The sequence below is a fragment of the Elephantulus edwardii genome, unplaced genomic scaffold (assembly GCF_000299155.1).
Source record: "Elephantulus edwardii isolate Elephantulus edwardi_28Jun2011 unplaced genomic scaffold, EleEdw1.0 scaffold00294, whole genome shotgun sequence".
NCBI lineage: Eukaryota > Metazoa > Chordata > Mammalia > Macroscelidea > Macroscelididae > Elephantulus > Elephantulus edwardii.
In genome coordinates this window covers 1,574,171-1,594,003 of record NW_006400044.1, presented here as the reverse complement: position 1 = coordinate 1,594,003, position 19,833 = coordinate 1,574,171, and the positions used below count along the sequence as shown (strand labels likewise).

The 19,833-nt window shown below is 35.4% G+C and overlaps 1 protein-coding gene across 2 annotated transcripts in view; it reads right to left on the bottom strand.

Annotated features, from left to right (window-relative positions):
* BMPR1B (bone morphogenetic protein receptor, type IB) overlaps positions 1–19,833 on the bottom strand; it is a 265,052-nt gene that overhangs the window by 160,665 nt on the left and 84,554 nt on the right. The window contains exon 1 of one of the 2 annotated variants that reach the window (XM_006900756.1): positions 17,609–17,696. The exons of the other annotated variant lie outside the window; for it this stretch is intronic. The gene's annotated coding sequence lies outside the window, so the exon portion shown is untranslated. Of the gene's footprint in view, positions 1–17,608; positions 17,697–19,833 lie in introns of those variants that run through there. 2 annotated transcript variants of the gene reach the window in all.

Genomic DNA, 19,833 nt, shown 5'->3' with positions numbered 1-19,833 from the left:
GGCGCAGGATAGAGCAGGGTTTAGGGCTGTTGTGCATAGGGTCGCTATGAGTCGGAAACGACTCAACGACACATAACAACAACAACAACAGTTACTACTATTCCTCTACAAAATCTTCTATGTTCAAGCAGTTTTTTTAATTCCTGCATTTATAACCTCTAGAAGAAAAAAGACATTTTATGTAACCTATATTCAGACAGGAAACGATTTCCAATAATATTCTGACTCAGTTCTAGTGTCATTTGTTACTACTACTCTGATGCACAAAACTCCAGTTCTCAAGGTTATCACCATGGCCATGGCCTTGAATAGGAAAGTACGGAACAATATTCTGGGGAAATGTGTTTTTATTATGACTATGAGCCTTTCTAAGATGAACCTGTCAATGTGAGCAATTCCCCACACACTCCCCCAAAATAGGAAAGGCATTTCTGTTCTAAAAACAAGTAGAAATGTAACGGTATCTCCCACTCAAGAGTGAGACTTTTAGAACTATGTGCACTGTTTTTTCCAGAAGAATGATTTAATATGTGTCAGGAGAGTCTATGACAAAGGTGCTTAGGCAAATTCACATTCTCACAAGGCCCACACTCAGCAGGTGCTGCTAGAAGATACCATTTCCATTCAATTAAGCAAGGAGAATTGCAGATAGGCTTTTCTGCTAAAATCTTAACAAAGGGAGATGATCTTATCTGAATAAAGACCAAGAGTGTAATCTCTTAGTCACAAAGAATTTAAAAAAAAAACAAACACAAACAACCCAGTAATAAAATGTTAAATAAAACCCCCTTAATAAACTTCTGATTTTGAAGGTACTATCAAATTATAATTGCCATGGTAAAAAAAAAAAAAGCAAACAACAGCTAAGGTAGGAGTTTTGGTTCACTGGTTTGTTAGTTTGTTTCTAGAAAATATGCCCTAACCCGAAGGTTTTCAATTGTTGGGAGAATGAAGAACTTTCCAACAAAGTGGGTAGGGAGGAAGACCATCACTTACTTTGCTGCAATTATCTATTTGGCTTTAAAACATTTTCAAATATACAAAAGACAAGAGGAGATGGTGGGTTCCCACAAGACATTTTTATAAAATTTCAAAATATTTGAAGACTTGCATGAATAGAACATTATTGAATGGTCTTAAATGGGTACAATTCCCTTTTCCCCTCAACTCTGCCAAATTTGCTCTTTATCATTTGATTGAGCTCTAATTAACATGACATTAAATCCACACATTTAAAATGTACAATTCAAGGTTTTTAGTCTACATAGAGCACAATCTAATTTCAGATTGTGGTGTACACATCTTTCCAAAGAAAAACCTGTACTCATTAGCAGGCACTCTGGGGCTATGACATAATCTAATCTCAATCTGCATATCTATATTAAATCAGGACTTTTCAAATGCAACCAGACAATGTATGGTCTTTCGTGGTTGTCCATCCATTCACTGGTGATGGGTTATTTGTGCTGTTTATACTTTTTTGGCTACTATGAATGATGCTGCAGAACGTTTTACATTCTTGTGAAAGGTTCTCTGTGTGAACATATGTTTTCATTTCTCGTGGGTATAGACGTTGGGCTGGAATTGCTATGGTGACTATATTTAGCATTTTAAGGAACTGCCATTGCTGTTCTCCAAAGCAGCTGCATCATTTTACATTCTCAGCAGCTGTGTATGAGTTCCAATTGTTCCACATACCCTTCCCAAACATGTTACCTGTATTTTTTGTTTTAATTACAGCTATCATATTGGGTCTGAAAAAAAGAATCACATTGTAGTTTTGATTTTTATTTTCCAGATAACTTAAGATGTTGAAAATATTTTTGTGTGTTTTTTTGCCATTTGTATATTTCCTTTGGAAATATGTCTGCATCAATTGTGAGATTTTAAAAAGTGAGTTATTAATCTTTTTATTTAATTTCCAAGAACTTCTTATGTGGATTTAAGTAAAAATTGGGCATATAGTTTGCAAATATTTCTCTCATACTTTGGATGGCTGTTAAATTTTGGAAGGAAAACATCCATTGATAAAGGTCATTTTATTCATTTAAGATTATTTTGCTTTGTTTTCTGAGGTCATAGTTAAGAAACCACTGCTTAACCTTGTGAGTATTTTTATACACAAGCTATCTATAGCTAAAAAATGAAAAGTCACTCTTCAAAATTATTGAAGCAATGTATACCAAAACAAAAATCCAACTAACAGGGGTGTGTGTGTGTGTGTGTGTGTGTGTGTTGTGTGTATATCTGCTTATCAACTTCGGTAGTCTTGGGCATTTAACTATTTTATCAATTTCCTGGCTGTAACTTACTTTTCCTTAATCTTACATTACATTCATACATTTATTCCTTGGGCTACATTTCATACGTTTCTAGCTGTCCATTCTATTATGACTACTCATGTTTGTCTCCATTTTTTCTTAATTATTCTCATTTTGAAGACATTTCTATATACTATTAAAGAGAAACATTTCTACTGACTGTTTCTTAGTGGCTTGCCTTTTTGAAGAAGTATTAATTTTATTGTTAGCAAATCCCAACATTTTTAAAGTTTTATAGCTGTGTACTTTTGTTTCTTTTGGCTTGGGATGGTTTGGGTTTTTTTTTGTGTAGTCTCTCCTTACCTTCTCTGACCTCATGTAGAAATCATACAGCATAGTTATTTAGAGAATACATACAAGATCTAGCTGTCTCAATGCGAGTCTAGACTGTACCATTTGTTTCAATATCTGTGAATTTGAGAAGGTTGCTTAATCTCTCAAAATTTCTTTTCTACAAAACTCACTGTCATCTAACCAATTCTGACTCACACGGTCCCTACTTGATCATGTAGAAGGGCCTTCTGTGACACTCAAGGCTGTAAATCTTCATGGAATCTTCTGTCACATCTTTCTTCCAAGAAGAGTCGATGGCTTCAAACATTTTCCAGTTAGCAGAAAAAAGCTTTAATCAAGGACATCTTCCCTAATTTATACTAAAATCAAACAGCTCATTCAAACTCTTCCACTTTCCAAGAATGTAAATCTTTACATGAGAAGACTGTCTTGTGTTTCTCACCATTTTATATTCTCAGAAGCTGTGTATGAACCTGGACATCCCCCATCCCCACCCCAGACTCTCAAAAATGTACAGAGTTCTGGTGACCTAGTGGAGAATGAGTTTGGCTGCCAACTCAAAAGCTCATACATAGTTTGTATTCACCAGTTTTTCCAAGGGAGAAAGATGCGCAGTCTCTTCTGGTGCAATTAATAGTCTAAAATCCCGACAGAGATGAGGTAGGAATCAACTTGAGGGTGGTGAATTTTAGGCAAAAATCACACATTATAGCAATGCACTTATTATTATTGTTATGTGCTAGCAAGTCACTTGTGACTCACAGGGACCCTCTTCATAACAGCTCTGAACCCTGCTCTGTCCTAACCCCATTATCCCAGTTACTTTGTCAATCCATCTCATTCAGGGTCTTCCTCCCCTAAAAGCTGCCCGTCAACCTTTCAAAGGAAGAATTGGTCCTTCCCGGCAACATTCTCAAAATATGTGAGGCAGAGGCTCAAAATCCTTGCCTTCTGGGAGCAGCTTTGTTTCATCTTCTCCAGTACGGATCTGTTTGTTCTCATGGCAGTCCATGGTATGTTCAATACTCTTCTCCAGCAACACAACTCAAAGGCATCAATTCTTCTGTCATCCTTAGTTATTGTCCAGCTCTCTGATGCATAGCAAGTAAGTACAAAGACCATGGCCTAGATCAGGCACATGTTAGTCTCGAGACTGTAAAAGTATAACACATTTTTCTGTATATCTTAAAGGTCAAGTCCCTCCTTAATTTGTTCTTGTTAGGTATTGCTGATTGGAGTATGCTTCACAGTGCCCCTGTTGTTGTTGTTAATATATGTCATCGAGTCAAATATTACTCCGAGCATCCCTATAAACAATAGTTCTGAACCTTGCTCAATCCTGAGCCAATCTCACTGTCTTTAACACACCCTTTCACTGCCACAGTGTTTGTCAATCCATTTCATCCAGGCTCTTCCTCTAATGTACTAACCTTCTACCCTTCCAAGCATGATGTCTTTCAAGGACTTGTCCCTGCTGATAACATCCCCAAAGTATGTGAGATGGTGTTTCAAAAAACCTTACATCTAAAGAGCAGCCTGATTTTACCCTCTTCAAGAAAGGCCTGTTCTTTCTCTTTGGAGTGCATGGTATGGTCAAGACTCTTCTCCAGCATCAATTCTTCTTCTGTCACCCTTAGTCACTGTCGAGCTCTTAGATACAAACCAAACAATTGAGAAGACCATAGCCTGGATCAGGTGGATTTTAGTCTCTAGATGGATATCATTGCTCTTTAGCACTCTGATGAGGTCCCTGACAGCACACTTTCCAAAAGCAACTTGTCTTTTGATTTCCTGATTGGTAGTGCCAAGAATGTTGTGGATTTGAGCAAAATGAAATTATTAGCAACTCAAAATTTTTTCTCCATCCATCATTTTCTTCATCTATTCTTCCAATTGACATGGTGTTGAGAATCTTTTTCTTCTTGATGTTGAGATGCAAATCATATTGAAAGCTTCAGTCCTTGACTTTCTACAATAAATGCTTCCTCAGCTGGTCCTCCTCAGTTTCGCCAAGCCAGATTGTATCATTCACATAACACAAATTGTTGAAGTCTTCCTCTAATTCTCACGCCACATTGTTTTTCATAAAGCCCAGTCTCCCACATGATCTGTTCTGCAGATAGATTGAAAAGGTATGGAGAAAGGATATATCTCTTATACACTTGATTTTTAACCATCCAACGTTCCCTTGCTCTGTTCATAGGAAAGCTTCTCGGTCTAAGTTTCACATAAGCACAATCAAGTGTTCTAGGTTTACCATTCTCCTCAACAATACCACAATTTTTTTGTAATACACACAGTCAAATGCCTTTGTATAAATACAAATAGAAATCCTTCTCATACTCTGCTTTCTGTCAAGATGCATCTGACATGGGCAATGATATCTCTAATTGCCACAGCCTGTTCTAAACCCAGCTTGTATTTCTGGTAGTGCTCTGTGGATATACTGTTCAGCTCTTTTGGAATCATAGTTAGCACGATTTTGCTTGCATCTAATATTAGTGATATTGTTTGATAATTTCAACATTCTGTTGGATCACCTTTATTAGAAATGGGAATAAATATGGATGTCTTCCAGCCAATTGGCCAGGTAGCTGTCCTCCAGATTTCTTGGCACAATCTGGTTTGCACATATAGGGCTGCATCTTACCTCTAGGAGGCTTCAAATACCTTTGCCCATACATTAGAAGATAAAACAAATGCTGGAAATTATATCCTTGGGAGTTGTAAAATCACAAATATGTAAATTATTTTCTATTGATGATGGACACCTAATGCAACAGTAACCATGCTGCATTAATTACCTTGCAGTCATTCATTAAAGGTAACAGGACTATGGCAATAAAGAAGAACAACAAAAAAGTCAACAGAATTTTGGAGAGTACTTTTTGCTAAGGTACCGTGAAAGTTACCACTAGTTGATATAACACACCTGTACCCAACACTTTAGGTAACAAACACAAAACCCAAAGCTGAAACCATGGAATGAAAGATAAACCATTCTCATTACCATTCAGTATAAAACCAGTAGCTGGATTCACAGTCACTGTAAAAATAAAGCTGAAACCATGGAATGAATGATAAACCAGTCTTATTCTCATTCTCATTACCATTCATTCAGTACAAAACCAGTATCTGGATTCAGTCACTGAAAAAATAAAGCTGAAACCATGGAATGAACTATTTTCATTCTCATTCTCATTACCATTCATTCAGTACAAAACCAGTATCTGGATTCACAGTCACTGAAAAAATAATCAATGGAGAAGCAGAGAATCCAGGATAAACACTACAGCAATTTTACCTGCTAAAGACAGTTCATCAATTTTCTCTACACCATTCTACAATAACTGCCAAAACCATAAAATCCAATGTGTAAATCTATAGGATCTCAATACAAGTGATAGCCTATAATCAAAAGGAACAATAACCATGCAATTTTAGCATTAAGACATAAATCTCTGGAGGTGTTAGCACTCACTCTCAAGGTGTAAAGCTGCAGATCACATTTCTTATTTGCAGTCACAGGAACTCAGGACATTTTGCAAGTAATTGCTTTACCTTTATATTTGCAGGGACTCTTAGGGAAAGGAAAAAGGATGCGCACTGAAGGAAGACCCATTCTTCAATGTTGAATGCAGTTTGCCCTAGAAAACAACTTACGTGGTTTCCCTGACTTTATCCCTTTCTCACCTCAAATGTTGAGGAGTTTTGGCTCAAAAAAAACTTTGTGCAATTTGTTTTCCCATGAGCTCTGGATTAAAATAGCCTAAGTGTGGCTGAATACAAAATGTGTCTTAGAAACTAGTGTTTGCAAAAAAGTATTAAAAGTATTTGTGTTAGTAATTAAATCAAAGCAAGTTACTAACCCTAAACTAGAGGCAAACACAACAATATGAATTCTTGGCATTATTGTTTCTCAAAATTTGTCTCTGAAGTAAGATGCTTATGAGAAAAAGACTTCTTTGGTATCATAATGAGCAAGATGGCAACATTAGCCATTAATATGATTTAAATATAATTTCTAAAAAGAAACAGTAGTAGAACCTCAAATTGCAAAGTGCATTCTGAGTCTAATATTAAGAACAAGACTTTGGGCTATCTTGGAATAGTCTATCCCACTTTCTCACTGATAAAAGAACAAAAGTGTATTATCAAAATGAATTCTTTCACAAGTGGGAGTTTATGTGTTTCTAGTCTATCTTTTTACCTGGTGGATTTTATTGTGTTTGTTTATATAATGGTACTTTCTTTTAAAGAAACTAAGCTCCATCTTCCCACACACAAACTCCTTCCGTTCTTACTTGAAAGGAAATTCCTTTTCAAGGTTCACAGTACATTAGAGACAGCTGCATGGCTGAGCTTCCTCCAGAAACTTTAAAAAGCTGCAGATGTAGCTCATGCATGACATTGATCATGGAACGAGATAATCCTGAGCCTTTAAACATCCACTTCTTTTACCGTCTTTTCATTTCATAGTTTTCTGAGGTGATGTCTGCATGCATTAGTGGAAATAGAAGGGGAAGTCTAGATTAAATTGAGTCCCTGAGAGAACATACGAGCTCTCTGAAGTGTCAATCTTGGATGCTAATTATCAAAGTAAGATAAAGAAAAATGTTCATTTCCAGTTAATGACATTTTAATGATAGTCACTGCTTATTAACCTCTCAAAAGGCAATCGTCACATCAATCACATATTCCCCACAGTACAGACCTTGTCATTCTCTTAAACTCAAAAGTGTGTATATGGAAAACACAGCTCTGAATTGATAACCACCAAAGCAAAAATTCTGGCACAGCATTTCCTAGCAGACATAGAAATGGGAAATAAGGTTCGATGTATTTCCAGAATAGCTCCAAAACTTTCTATATATCCTCAAAGCCATAATCTGTTTTCAGTGGGAGGGATCATTTCACATAATTAGGAGTGGGAGGAGAACTCAGATGCATCCAACAATATGAGGCTTCTGGGGGAAAGGGAGTTCATAAGGTCAGACTTGCAAAGTTTTCTGGAGGCTTAACAGGTGTTTAATACATATTTGAGGACAGAAATTACTTAGTTCAGTATCTCTGAGGAAAAGACAAGAGATCTGAGATCCTTTTCTCTATTTCCCCCTCACAGGAAGTCTTCAGTTCTTACTTGGGGTGTTCCAAATAAAACAGTTATCCTTTCTGTTATCGTCATTGTTCCTGTTACATGCCACTGAGTCCTAGAGAGCTAGCTACCTATGCACTGTAGGAAAAAGCCCCACCTGATTCCCCGCCATTCTCAAAATCTTCACTACACTTATCTATTGCTGGAGCCACTATGTCATTCCATTCCATGGAGGGTCTTCCTCTCTTTCAATGACCCTCTACATTTCTAAGCATGAAATCCTTTTCCAAGGTCTAGCCCATGCTGATAGCATGCCCAGACTGCGTGAGATAAATGTCAGGATCCTTACTTCTAAGGAACACTCTGACTGTAATTCTTCTAAGATAGATTTGTTTGTTCTTTTGGCAATCCACAGTATATTCAAGTATTCTCTGCCAAAACCACAATTCACTGGGATCAAGTCTTCTTCAGTCTAAGCATCCAAACATGTATGACTGTAAACTTAAAAAAAAAACACAAAACACCCAAAACCAAAACACCAAAACAAAAACAAAAAGTTTCTTTTAAAAAGTTACTATTTTTACATTGTTATACATCCAAAATGGGGGACTGGAATTTTTCTGTCAAACTGAAGTTTATGAACTTTAATTCAGTGTGTACAGACTCTCTTGGGTTTGCCTGTTAATTTGTATCATTTGATGTTCAACTCTCAAATACTTTGTTTATGAGGTTTGAGGTGGGGTCAATCTATGATTCTGATGTAAGACAGGCCCGCACAGTGCGATGAGGAAACGCTAGAATTTCTAGATTCTCAAATGAAGATGAACATTGATTGAACATAGCTCACCACCTTGTTCTTTTCATTCAACAGCCACTGCTCATCAAGTCCCATGAGATAGGCCAGAAAGAGGCAACAAATCTCCTTAACCTGAACTCAGGTCTCTCCCACCACACTACACAAAGCTGCAACCCAGCAAAAGAGAAAAAATACCACACTGGCCAACTGCTGCTATATTATTGTTGGCAAGCACCAAAATTTGCTCAAAACCTTTACAAATGAAACCCAGCTGCTTAAGCTCAATACCAGATGTCTTCTACAATGTGTGGCTTTGATAGATTAAATTGAGCATAAGAAAGAGATGAAATATATGAAAATCAAATTTGCAAGATGTTTGTCATTAAGTCTGTTTAACTGAAAAAGGCAGAAAATTATACTTTTTACTGTAAGAAGTAGGGTAAGTTAATAATATGCAAAATATTAAATGCAGCACAAAAACAGTCTCCAGAAATGCTCAAACACTGGAAACAAATGTCATGTGTCTGTGGAACCACATGATTTAATTCCAAATGCCTTTTGCTCTAGACCTAGCCCCAATCTGAACACACTTTCACTGCAGGCATATGTCCAAATAGGAAATATTTGCTGATATAGTCTGATTTCAATAAAAGTAGTAGTAATCTTATGGAAACATACATATAAGAAACATATGTATAAATGTATGTATTTGTATAGTATATGTAAGAGAGGATGTAAAACAATAAAGCAATTTGTTTAACAACCTCAATTAGGCGGCATCTACCCTTCTTCTTTTACCATGCATGTCATGATGAAACTTCTTTTATTTTTGTTTTCCAGGTCACTGAACAGTGCTCAACAGTTTCACCTGGTGTCAGAGGCGAAGTTAAACGCAGTGAAACATGTAAACTCTTCCTCCAAAGAAATGCGGCACATTTCCTCACTCAAATGCACCACAAAATCTGCCTGCAAACGTGCAGCATCACTCCTGGAAAATGAACCCTTCTTTTTCAAAATAGGAAAACAATAAACTGTTGCTTTAAAAAAAATGCTCAATCAAGCATATTAACTGTAAGATGAACATGCAGCTCAAACTTGTCTTACAAAAATTTCATTATTCTTAAAATGATATGCAAGAATTGGCAGATTTGGTGAGTCCCTCTTTGTCTTATTGCTTGTTTGGTTTAGGCCTGTAAGATACTACTTTGTATTTCTTTGAGAAAAACCAAAATAAAGCTCAATTATTTAGCAAAACCTTTTTAAAGAATGAAAATTAATATTTTACATCATATTTTACATACATTATTAATATATGAGTTACACAAATACATCAGAAAGATAGTTGCATGCAGAGTTTATGAAGGAAACCGGGCCTCAGATTTTCTGAAGCTATATACTACTGGTTTGGCATACTTTATATTAGAAGAAAAACAGAGACGTCAAGATGCATTTTTTTTTTTAAATTTTATTATATTTTTGTGTGTGTGTACTGTCAAATTGGATCTGACTTGTACAGGAGGAGATTGCCCCTCCTTCTTCAGCAGAGCATGTGGTGGATTCGAACCACGTACCTCTGGGGTTGCAGTGCAGCCTCTTGCCATTAGGTCACCAGATTTCCCTAAGAAGCAAGTTTTAAGGTGCCACTTCATCACATAATTTTCCGACAACTAGCTGATATTAACAGGTTCTGCAGTTTCAGATTTTGTGCAAAATGAATGTAAGCCATTATTTCCTTATATATAAGACTCTTATTAAAACTGTGATGATAACAAGATGAATAGGGGACTATTGAATACCACAGGATATTGTAAGGAAGTAAAAAACAAATTATTAATGCAATCCTGTTTTCCATAAAGACCTCTGAGCTTTCTAAACAGTGACTTAGATATAAACATTAATTTTCATCTGGACTCCAAAAAAGCATAAAAAGATTAGTTTTAGGTATGTTTTAGAATGGAATCAAATGAAAACTGTATACTGTTAGTCTCTAATTTACACATTACTTAAAAGGCACTGCAGTCAAGTTGGCTCTAACTCATGCTAACCCTTCATGGAGTTTCTGAGGCTCTCTCTAAACTTATGGGAAGAGAATGCCTAACTTTCTCAATGACTGCTAGACTGGCTCCTTCATAGACTAGTTGTTGTTGTAGTTGTTATGTGCCGTTGAGTCGCTTGCGACTACTATGTAGGGATATGAAAAGCAAAAAGTATGAGCCATCTTTTGTTATATTCAAAGTTTGCAATTATTATCAATATAGGAGTGAAAAGAAATATTTTATGCTAGAATGGTATATAATATGCTAAAAGTAAAGACTGTTAAGTAATTATACTCTTTATTTTATCTATTATTTCTACAATTATCTGGATATCATGAACTTTCAAAGTATCATATTTTTAGTGCAAAAATATATTTGCATAACCCTTCTTTTACTGTTATCTAAATCAGTAGAAATTATTTAAATGTATTACTATTTTTAATAGCAATAATTACTCAACATATAGTGAGACAGAGGAAAGTGATTATTTATATTTTTTCTAAATATTAGCTAATAATAAGTGTCTTAGTAGCCAATAGTAATATATCACATGAGTAGTAGATATCTTTTTATTACTATTATTAATGATATTTTTTATAAACCACCTGATCCACTCTTCCAGAAAAACTAGCTCTGTGCACAAAGCCTTCTAAAATGTCTTGTTAAATTTTGTATTGAGTAACTAAGTATTTGCCAACCTAAAGGCATGTCATTGGAATCCACTGGCTGCTCCACGGGAGAAAGATAGGCAATCATTTGTCTCTTATCCTATTTACAACCTCTAAAAACCCACTCGAGGGTCGACGATGAGTCAGTCCCAACTCAAAGGCATAAAAACAACAGCAGCAAAGATCAATAACGAATCAAATTTTCTTTTTAAATTTAAACCTAACAAATGGTAAAACACTCATCCATTAACTCTTGAGAGTTAAGTAAAACAGATCAGGGAACACGGGGGAACTGTGATCACCATTTTGGATGATGTTACAATATGATGTGTGCATCCATAGAACCATGCACCATTGTATGGCAAGTCTAGTGCTAAGTAATGTGGTCATCGTAATCTGCAATGGAAATAGCCCACCTGGACCCTCAGGAAGTTTACCTTATAGGAGGAGAGTCATCTGTATAATGACAATTTAGAACATGCATTGTCAAGGAATAATATTAAAAAACCCTTCTTTAATTTAGACTATCAAGGATAAAATAATGACACTGATGCAAACTCAGAGACATCTCAAATGACTAGCTTGGTGATGTGTTTCTGAAATATCACAATTTTGGAAATATTATGCAGTAATTTTTCCCTGTACATATGAGATCATCATAAATCAGAATCAATTCAATGGTAATTAACAACAATAATGACAAGGGCAAGCAGACTAGATTAACAAAGAAACAACCAAGCTTTGGAAACAGTATCTGTGGAATCTTTGAGACAAGAAAAAGTTTGGCTCATTCGGGAGTAAAATGCTGATTCTCAGTGTAAGATGGGCTTCAGTGATAGTATAGAGCTCAATGACATCATGCCTTACAAACAAAATAAAGATATAGGTTCTATTCTAAGTTCAAGGAACTGAAGAACAAATTCAAGCAACTATTCCATTGAAGAGTTTTGAGCAGAAAGAAAAGGGGATAAACACACAAAGGGAAGATGGCAGTGACCATAAGACTCCTTAGAGAGACGTAAACAAGCAGACCACATGGACTGTGCCCCGTTAGTTTTGAACTTTTCTCTACACATAAGCTTCTATTCCTTATACCAAAATATCTATCAACACTATTTTATGATATAGTATATGTTGAAGGAATGAGATCGTGATGGTTTCAAGCAGGGAACTCTGCTACTTCAAACAGTGAAATAATTCCATTATTAAAAAGTAAACGATGAGAATAAGAATTGGGTTCTTTTGAGTGCATATTTATAAAGTCATCCTTCAATATTTTAACATTAATATTTTCAAAACTACAAATATATATTAAGAAGAGCAAAGTAACTTATATATGGGGGGAAAGTATAACCACCATGAGTAAAAGAGTTCTTTTGAATCTAAAATGTAGCTGAGTAAGATAGTTTTCTCAATATTCACTGTTCATACTCTATCTTATTTGAAAGTTTATTTTACTTCTCCCATAACTACTGAAAACAGATAAGCTAAAAGTTGGAAAATAAAGTATAAATGTATTTAGTTAAATTTGACTTAGCACCTGTAAGCCAATCAAATCTTTGTAAAACGTTTCACACTCAATTAGCTTACAGAGTATACACACAGAACACTCAGTTGTATTTATCTCATATTTATTTTACTATTTTTATAATTCTAGAATCCTTTATATATCTGTAAATTGAGGATTGTAATGGTATATGGTATAAAACAAATAGTTGTAATGTTGTATGTGTTTGTTTTGGTTTTGTTTATTATTTTAAAAGGTAAAACCAAATCATTTGTGCCTTTATATAAGTTTAATGGGAATGTCTATTATCTAATTTCCTATGGCGAATTTAAGTTAGGATCTGTAGCTGAGCCATTTTCTTCCCAGGTAAATTACCAGAGATCAAATTTCTTACATCTGTGATGCTCACCACAAGTTGCAGTAACTGCCAGTAAAGAGGCTGAAATTAATTGTTGGAAACGCCACATAATAGCTGTAGTAGAAAACTTTTTACACACAGAACCACATTTATGCATTTAACAGCTGTGTCGGTCTAACTGTTCAGATTTTCACTATATTCTGCCATATGGTAATTAGGATCATTTTTCACTTAAAATTATTACCAAAAATTCATGCTCTATAAAAATATTAATGTATAATTTTGAAACTACACCTTCATAGCCATGTTTGTTTATACTGTTACTGGATCCCTAATTTATTCAAAATATTTAATAACAATTTTTTTTTAACTTTTAAACTAGTATCAGCTAGGTCAGTCGTAAATATCACCGTAAGAAACCTATGGCATGTGAGCTGGCAATAAAGAGACAGTGTTAAATCTAATTATCTAAGACCACAAGGACCATGAAACTTGTGTTCATCCTGTGTTGACTGAGTTTGAAGCTGTTCTACAGTTACAGACTGCCTGTTACTTCCTAGCTCACATCTTTTCCCTGTTAATTGTCTTCATTGATATTGAATCATTTCTGAAAGAAAAATAATGGTGCAAAGCTTTTATTTCAATCAGGTGGCTGTACAAATCATTAACTATATATTTTATCAAGAAAAAATCTTGACCTTTTCATGTGTACATTTAACCCACCAAACCAAACCTGCAGCTGTGGAGTAGATTTCGACCACAGAGGATGTAGTAGACTCCCGTTAGGGTGTTGGGGGCTCTATTATTCAAGCAGGATGCCTCATCTTTCTTTCACAGAGACTGGTGAAGTCAACTACTGACCTTTTGGTTAACAGTCCAACATGTCATCAACTGCACTACCACGACTGCTTGTACAACTGACAGGGAGCTAAACAAACAAACAAACCAAAAAGAACCACCTCATCTTTTTTAATGCCAGAACATGAGGTGTTTCCATGTTAGGAAGGACAGTGCCAACCATGTATTAGAACAACAAACAGGAGGAGGTAGTAACTTTTTGGGCTGCAAATCTCACACCTTTTTCTCAATTTCTTTCAGAAGAATCTAAGGTAGTGAAGACAATGTTGCTTCAGAATTATTTACACATTGCCCTATTTCCATTACGATTAATTATGATCCTCTCCTGAGCTGTGAAAATGAAAATATGGAGCAACTGTAAATAGATCAATTCGAAACAAAAATCTATTAATATAGAAATGAGTATCACAGCTTTTCGCCCTCTCAAATCAGTTAAAAAAAAAAAAGGAATGGAAGTTCACAAGTTAGGATCCCTTGACTTAAAAAAACATTCTGAAGTGGTCTTAAGATGTCAGTATGAAAACACTGTGCTCAAAACCTCTACCAAGATGTACCCTTCTTTTTTGACACAAGACAAAAAAGCTTGTGTCTCCTCAAGTGAAACACTGATGCTAAGATTTAGATACTTTTAAGAGATAGGCTAATTGACAGCTCCGAAACAGGTCACACTCACTGTTCTGTTCCAGGTACAGAGAGTTCTCGTGCCACTTAGTGTGACTTTTCATACTTTTGTACCATTTAGGAAACAGATATCTTCTTTCTTGTATAAATTTTAGGTCTTCATATATTTAATTAGCAAAAGTATTTTTATTGGTCTTCAGGCTCACACAAAGCAAGTATCTTGAATTGTCATTTATTTATATAAAGGTTTAAAGTCTCAGAAGATTTCTTTTCACTCTGTCACCCATGAATCATGACCATTTCATTTTATCAGTGCTTTATAGTTACTCTTTTTTAAAATCAATCATCCTCACTGCAGGAGAATTTAGCTACTGTGAAGCAAGTCACAAGTTGTCAATAACTAACTTTGACAGTCAAAACTGCTTTCTCTTAGAGAAATTCAAACTACCTGCCTACAGAACACATTATAAACAAGTGAGATCGATTTTATTTTTAAGAGGTTATAGGCAGAGCTAAACCTCCAAAATAAGGGGGTGGGGAGAATCACTAAGTTTTCTGGTGACAAAGGTGGAAATGTAAATTTTAAAACACTATGTTTATAACAGTAAAGCAAAATTAAAAACAACAACAACAAACTCCAACCACTCAAATGCACTGCTGACCAGACAGCTGATTCCCGGGGGTTTTCAGGATGCTATAAATCTCATGGAAGATGACTCATCTTTCTCCTCATAGCTGCTGCTAGTAGATTCAAGCCATTAGAAAAGCTCAGACTTTAGGTTAGTGACACAACTCACTACAGGTTGTCACCAGAACTAGCTACACTAAAACAAGCTTGTCTAAATTAGTATCTGAGCTCTTTTGCCTTCTATTCTTGTACAAACAATTCTTATTAATAAGGATGTAAAACCTGCAAACTCTCAGATACTACTATGTCCCAGACATTATGCAAAGTATTTACTAATTTAATGCTCAGAATAAGTATATATTATTATTCCCATTTTACAGTTGAGCCAGCTGAGTTACCAGTAACAGCTGATGAGTGGCAGAACTAAGACAGAAGCCCAGAACAGATAAATAATGAACAAGCCCAGAACAGTAAATAATGAACATTGACTGCAATGGAACAAATGAAGGAAAGAATTGTTTAAGAGGAATATTATGATTAGACATTATTTGTATGACAACAGTCCAGAATAAGAAGTGTATAGGAAAGTGGACTTGGAGATGGGGGCTGGGGTAGTGGTGAAGGAAATTATGCAACAATGATTATTCTTCTTTTTAAAAAAGGTTAACTGGGCGGGGGTCGGTAGGAAAGAAAATGTGCAACAATGAATGCAAGAAAATCCAATTTCTCTGTAAAAGGTCTTTAAAATTACACACATACACACACACACATACACATAAAATTAAAAAAAGAATATAAGCCCCAATCAGTCTAGCTCCAAAGATCATATTCTTAGCCACCATACCACTCTTTAAATGTATGGCGAGTAGTGAAACTACCATCATTTCCTACCCTTCACCCCATACCAGGAAAAACACTTGAGTTAAGAATCAAAAGAACTTGTGAAGTACAGGAATGCAGACAATGTCTCTGGGTGTCAATTGCTTGAAGAAACAAGGCACTTACAGTATTATTGTCATATATTTTAAGCTAGTATTTTTGAAAGAAAAAATTCTGTCTGTAGTATACAGCCTTGTCATTTCTCATTTAAGTAACACAATACCAAAATCAGGTGTTCACATGCTTCCAGGAAAATGTTGGAAAACCACAAAAAATTACCTTCAGACAATTAAGAAGAGAGCACAAATGGAAAAATAAGAATTGCACCTCACATATATCATGCTTTGAACTTCCTGGAACATTCTTAAGAAGCAACTCCCCTAAGGTCATTCCACCTCCTTTTAGAAAGTGTCCGATTATAACAAGTTGTGGAAAATAAGCTAACAAAGCAGGTAAATGAATACTTATTAGTGCTTCATATCAATCATGATTAACTATGCCATGAACCAAGAGCATTTTCCCATGAAATTAATATTAAATATAATATTTAACATTAATAATTGATATTAAATATACTCTTTATCAGCATCAAGCAAAACTGTGAGACTGTGAAAAATATTAATCCAAGTACTAATCAAAAATTGTATGCCAATACATTCTTTTCTGATAAATACAGATAAACTGATTCTATACAATGCATCCAACAGTACATGAAATCAAATTATAAATGCATTTCAAGCTCATATACATTCTCTTTATCATTTGACTTACTTTTAGAAAGTCATTCTCTCCATTTCCAACGTTCTCCTTTGCAACTATCATCATGGCTAGTTATTTGATACTCATTGTTAGCTTTCCTCTAATTTAAAAAAGTACACTCACTCTTAAGAGTATTCACTTGTATTCAAATTTTTAAAAATTGTTATGTGGCATAAGTTTTGTTGTGTGTACCTTCACCAAAGTAAAATTTTTTAAAATATACAATTGATATGATTTAGTCAAACTGATATAAAAATAATTCTTGCAGAATTATTAGGAAAGTCTGTTTTTTCAAGTGTAGATAACAACTGATATATTTCTAAATTTTAATTATTGTAATTTTAAAGATGTACTCAATGTATTCTTATAAACTCTGTAATAAACTTTAAAATTAAGTAGCTAATTTATAAAAATCAAACAATGTTCCAATTAAAGTGATCAAACCCAAAATTTATTGCCACAATTCCTTAAACTTATCATATCTAAACTGTCACCATATGTTGACAACCAACTTAATACTGACGTTTCCAACTTGGCCGGTTAGAGAAAACAAACTGTAAGTCACTTTAAAATTGTTCCTATTGAAGACAACTTAGAAAGTATTCCTCTAACAGAAAAATAACGTAGTAAAACTATAGAGAAACTCTGAGGTAGGAGAGAGAACTGGAAATTCTTGGCAGCTGAGCTTCTGCCCTGAACTTTACCTTTTGTGATAAAAGCCACAGAATCAAACGATAACTGAGAGCCCTGTCTGTCATCACTGCACTACGGTACACTGATCTTCTTACCCCTCGTGTGCACGGACAGAGGACTGAACACGGAAATGTGAAGCTGCCAGTTTACTTCTTCCAGCCAACCCACTGCAGCAAGAGAGCAGTAAATATGACCTGCCTGTTTAAGCCTCCTGTGTCTCGCCTTTTCTTATTTCAGAGTCTCCTCTGCTGCCACTCTTGTCAGATCTTCAAGCAAGCCTGCCAGCAAGTCTGAAACAGGACTGTGAAAGACAAGCCTGTTACAAACTGGTTCTGTCACCACAGAGACTTCAACTGGTCACCTCGTGGGGAGGACAACAAAGGGTGGTAAGGACCCCAAGCCAGACTGTTTTCTTAAGAAGAGAGTTTGACCCAGCTGCCCACACAGGAGCCAGTGCACTTGGGGGCTTCTCTCTACACTGGCAACTCCAACTCGCCACAAATCTCCGGAGAAGTAACGAGGGAGTTCAAACCAAATCACACCTACACTTTACTGTCATGAAACAGCTTATTTAACGGGTCAAAAGTCCCCTGCTCTGCTTTTTTAGGAATTATAACTCCGTATGACATGTAAAAAGACAAGAATACATACAGTTTGGCTTTAAGGAAGTGACAGAAATCTTGCAACATATCCAGGTGTCACATTACAGATATTTTCTCACACTCAATCAGTATTTAAATAATGAAGCTAATGTCCTGAGGAGAAATGTGCAGAAATGTGAAAAAAGGATCTTATTTAGGAGGTATCTTTTATATATCTTTCAAGTAAGAATTGTTATTGTTGTTGTTGTTAAGTGCCATCATTTGAGCCTAGTCCAGCATGACTCATAACGACCCTATGAACAAAAGGCCTGAAGCTTTTCTATAACTATTGTCATTTATCAAAGTTCATAGAGTTTCCAGAGGCATGTTGTTTAGGAAGTGGATGTCACTCCTGCTTCCAAACTAATGCTTTAAAATTCTTAAAGAGAAAAAACAAATAAACATTAGCTACCAACTTTATTATGTAAATAACCCCATTATTGAGTATACCATTTTTAGACTTTAAAAGTAATTCTTTCTCAACATAAACTATGATTATTTTGTAACATTTCCTTTTTCACAATAGTCAAAGTGATTTTTTCCAACACTAACAATTTTTTTTTAATCTGTTGTGTTGTTTTTAATTTAGGCACTGTGAATGAGAAGAAAGGTAGGAAGGATTAATGAGGTGTCAGTCCGTGCACAGATTCTAAATTCCCACAGACAGCTTACACAGTTATTACTAAACCTAATTGTATGTGTGATAAGGGATTTATGAGAATGAGACCAAATCTTCTAAGAAAGCACTGTTATGTTTTTACTTGATCGTTTTAAGAATTTTTTTCTTCAGGGAGAAAAAAAAAATCTCTGCAGGCTTCTGCGCTCTCTCTCTCTCTTGCACATCCACACTCACACCCACACTCCTTCATGCACACCTTACACACCCCCCATCCTGCACCTCCCACAACTATTCCATTAGATGTCATTGAAATACAATCTGTCTTAGGACATGAGCTAGATTCAACCATAGGACCACTAATAACAACCAATACTAGTCAAATTATTCCTTCTTTGTGTGTGAGGTAAAATATAATACGTAGTCTTCTGAACTACATACGAAGTTTTAGACGATATTAAGCTTAATAAACTAACATTTTAAGTTCTGTTGAACTAAATGGCCACTTACTAGTCAGAAAAAACAGAGGTGGGGATGGTTTTAAAAAACAGTGTTTTATAATCCTTTATTCAGATCCTTTCTAGCTAAGAAGGGTATGTAGATTATAATAAAATAAATAGACTATAATAAAATTAATAAGAGTGATCAGGAACAGAAGGGAAGTATGTGGGAAAGATAGATAAAATCAATCAATGAATCTGTTGTTCAAACCCTCTTCATTAGGCTCGGAGCCACATTCCCACCACGGATCCACAGCCAAGTTGGAATCCAGCCTTGAGCACTGGGGAGAGGACTGAAAAGCTGAAATGTGGGACAGCTCCTAGTGCTTGGATGTCTCCAACATGGGCTTCTGTAAATGGTTCAACTATAAAAACAGAATCTATGCTCTCTCACCAGAATTCTAATTCAAAACAATTCACAGTATCGACTACTCCTGAATTTGTACTGTGAGCTAGGTCAGGTAGATGCACAGAAAATCTTTTCAATACCACCAGGCCAAAAATAATATAAATAATTAAGTAAAAAATGCAAAGGCGTTTTAAGATGAAGGGAGTCCGAATGA